The following is a 4,038-nucleotide window of genomic DNA, read 5'->3' on the forward strand; positions in this document are numbered from 1 at the left end:
CAGCGGAGAAGGGCCAATTACTCACGGTATGGACCTCCAATTTGTTACAGGTGCAGCAAGCCCGGCCACTACTCCCGACGGTGTCCGTTAAACGAGCAACCCCTGGGGCCAAGGGCCAATCCTCAGGAGTAGAACCCAGTGGCCCCCCAGACTGGCGGGACTGGTACATTGGAGCCCGTCCCATCATCCCTCTGGCAGTAGACGGCGTCCCGCTGATGGCACTCCTGGACACTGGATCCCAGGTAACCACGATACCATACACACTGTATCTGCGGTATTGGGGGGATGATGAACTTGCCCCTCCAGACGGTAGCATGACACTGATCGCAGCTGATGGGCTCCCCTTGACCCAAGTGGAATACAAACAAGTGGCCATGACCGTAGGACGGGCTGAACTGCAGCACCAGGGAATGATTGTGATAATGAATGAACCCAGCGACCATAACCAGAAGTTAGTGCTAGGGACTAATGTGATGGAGCACTGCATGAGTGAGGTGCTGACCCTCCTACAGCAGCTGGCCGCCACCGCAGCAGGAGGCCGACAGAGGGCTGTGCAGCTTGAGATCCGGGCCTTGATGTATCAGCAGCAATTGAACTCAACAGGAGGGGAGATTGGGGGAGTGAGAGTGATGGATGCGGCCCCTTTGATTGTGCCTCCCAGGAGTGAAATGTTGATTTGGTGCAGGGCAGCAGTAGGTCCCCAGGGGCGAGACGACCCCGCCATGATAGAGCCCATATCCTCCGAACACTGGCCCACAGTAATGGCCGCCCGAGGGGTAGTAGACGTTAAGAAGGGGAGAGTGCCCGTAAGGTTGTTAAACTGTGGGGAGGAGGAGGTCAGGCTTCCCCGGTACGCTACCCTTGCCAAGCTGCTTACCCTAGACCCCCACACCATCCAGGAGGCCGTTCCCCCGACCTCACCGCCTTCTGCCAGTCACTACACATCCCCTGAGCGGTTAGATGAGTGGTGTCAAGAGTTACATGTAGGCACTGATGTTACCCCCACACATCACAAAGAAGGGGTATACCGGGTGGTACAGGAGTACAAGCAGGTTTTCAGCAAACATTCACTAGATTTTGAGCGGATTAAAGGGGTCCAACACCACATCCCCACCGGCGAGCATCCCCCCATTAAAGAGAGATACAGACCTATCCCACCCGCACACTACCAATGCGCCAAAGACATGTTGAGGAACATGAAGGAGGCGGGGGTTATTCGAGATAGCTGCAGTCCCTGGGCCGCCCCGCTGGTGCTGGTAAAGAAAAAAGATGGCACCATGAGGATGTGTGTGGATTACCGGAAGATTAACCAGATAACGCATAAAGATGCCTATCCTCTGCCCCGTATTGAAGAGTCACTGGCCGCACTGAGAACCGCTAACTACTTCTCCACCCTGGACCTAACCAGTGGGTACTGGCAGGTGGCCGTGGCGCCTGAGGACCGCGAGAAGACTGCCTTCGCTACACCCATGGGACTCTGTGAATTCAACAGCATGCCGTTCGGGCTGTGCAACGCCCCTGGAACCTTCCAACGGCTGATGGAATGCTGTCTGGGACATCTGAATTTTGAGACTGTCTTGCTGTACCTGGACGATGTAATTGTATACTCACAGACGTATGAAGCCCACCTGGAGCACCTAGCTGAGGTGTTCGCGTCCCTTGCCAAGTACGGGATGAAATTGAAGCCCTCCAAGTGCCATCTATTGAAGCCCAGGGTGCAGTACCTCGGACATGTGGTGGGCGCGGAAGGCATCGCCCCAGATCCCGAAAAGATCACTGCCATTCGGGACTGGCCGAGGCCGACCACGGTGAGAGAGGTGAGACAGTTCCTGGGTCTGGTGGGCTACTATTGCCGCGTCATTAAGGGGTACACAAAGATGGCCGCCCCCATGCAAGACCTCCTCGTGGGACAGACCAAGGGTGGCAGGTCCCCTGGAACCCCGTTGGGGTGGGAAGAAAAGCATGAAGAGTCCTTCCGTCAGCTGAAGACGGCCTTGATTGGGGAAGAAATCCTGGCGTACCCCGACTACAGTCTCCCGTTCATCCTCTACACCAATGCCAGTAATGTAGGTTTGGGAGCAGTCTTATCCCAGGTCCAGGACGGAAGGGAAAAGGTGATCGCTTATGCTAGCCGGAAACTCCGACCTACGGAAAGGAACCCTGAGAACTACAGCTCTTTCAAGCTTGAGCTCTTAGCACTGGTGTGGGCCATCACCGAGCGATTCTGCTATTACCTAGCGGCAGCCAAGTTCACAATAACCCGCTAACCCATCTGGATACAGCTAAGCTGGGTGCATTAGAGCAGCGGTGGGTGGCCAGGTTGGCTAACTATGACTTCACCATCAAGTACCGAGTCGGCCGTAAAAATGCTAACGCAGACGCACTCTCCTGGATGCCCCACCTGTTGGGAGAGGGGCCGGACGATGATGACCTCGAAGAAATCGAGTTGCCTGCGTTCCACCGGCCGCCAGCCGAGAAGTTGCATGTCCAGCAACAACAAGGGAACTTAGATCCGCTGCCCAGCCAAGGGTGGCAAGAAGCCCAGCACCAGGCACCTGCTGTCCGCTTGGTCAAGACCCTGGTGGAACAAGGCTCTGCCGGAATAGACCCTGCCGCCCCCGCCGAGGCCCAACGACTGTGGAGGGAACGAGCCTGGCTGTACCTGCACCAGGGGAACCTGTATCGGGAATTGATCAACTCGAAGACCCATGAGAAGGTTCGCCAGCTGGCGGTTCCCCAGGCTAATGTGCCCACTGTTCTGCAAGCATACCATGACGGTGCCGGGCACTTTGGGTGGAAGAAGCTGGAGATGCTGTTGAGGGAACGGTTCTATTGGAGTCGGATGCGGGAGTCGGTAGAGGCCTGGTGCCGGGAGTGTGGTTCCTGCACGCTGAGACAAAGACATGAAGCTAGCCAGAAGGCCCCCCTACGCCCAATAATTACCCATCAACCGCTGGAGCTGGTCGCCCTCGACCACGTGAAGCTCACCCCTAGCCGAAGTGGGTACACCTACGCTCTGACCATTGTAGACCACTATTCGAGATTCATGGTGGTTGTCCCAGTTAAAGATCTGACCGGGCGTACTGCAGCCAGAGCCTTCCAGGCCTACTTTTGTCGACCACATGGGTACCCGGAGAGGGTGCTGACCGACCAGGGTCCAGCTTTCGAAGCAGAAGTGTTTCAGGAATTCTGCCAGTTATACGGCTGTAAAAAGATCCGGACTACCCCGTACCACGCCCAGACTAACGGCATGTGTGAAAAGATGAACCATCTGGTCTTGGACCTCCTTAAGACCCTGCCGTTGGAAGAGCGGAACTTATGGCCGGAAAAGCTGCCCAATCTGGTAGACATGTACAATAATATTCCTAGCAGCTCCACCAAGTGCACGCCCGCGTACCTAATGAGAGCCCGACCAGGCTGGTTGCCGGTGGACCTAGAAATGGATCTGGAGGCTCCAGAGGCCCTTCCTTCCACTGCTGACTGGGACGCCCGGCGGAGGGCGCAGTACCGACAAGTCCAAGAATACGTAGAAAAGAACTTGTGCCGGGGTCGGGGACAGCAAGAACAGTGCTTCAACAGGAAGACTCCTGCAGGGCCCTTTCAGCCTGGGGATGTAGTACTTAAGCGGAAGAGAAGAACCTATAAGTTGGATGACCAATGGGAGAAGACCCCGTATGTTATACAACCCACTGAATGGAAGAATGGGAAGGCCTACCAGATCAGTCATGACCAGGGGAAGACTTCGGCCATGGTTTCCAGGGACCACCTGAAGAGGTGCCCACCACCGTTGAGGGTGGCAACTGAAGTTCCGGGCCCCCAGACCGGCTGGGGAGAAAGAAAAAGAGGTAATCCACACCATGATGGGCGATTTCCCGGCAGATTTGCCTACGCAGAACAGCGCAGTGATTCTTCCCATGCTACTGTTCCCACAACCTGTGGAGGAAAAAGAGATGGAAGTAGCCGCCAATGAACCAGTGCCCAGGGATGCACCTGTACCCAGCTCCCCTGTGTCTCCGCCTGCCCCACGCGATAGACGGG

This window comes from Anomaloglossus baeobatrachus, chromosome 12 (assembly GCF_048569485.1).
Source record: "Anomaloglossus baeobatrachus isolate aAnoBae1 chromosome 12, aAnoBae1.hap1, whole genome shotgun sequence".
Taxonomy (NCBI): domain Eukaryota; kingdom Metazoa; phylum Chordata; class Amphibia; order Anura; family Aromobatidae; genus Anomaloglossus; species Anomaloglossus baeobatrachus.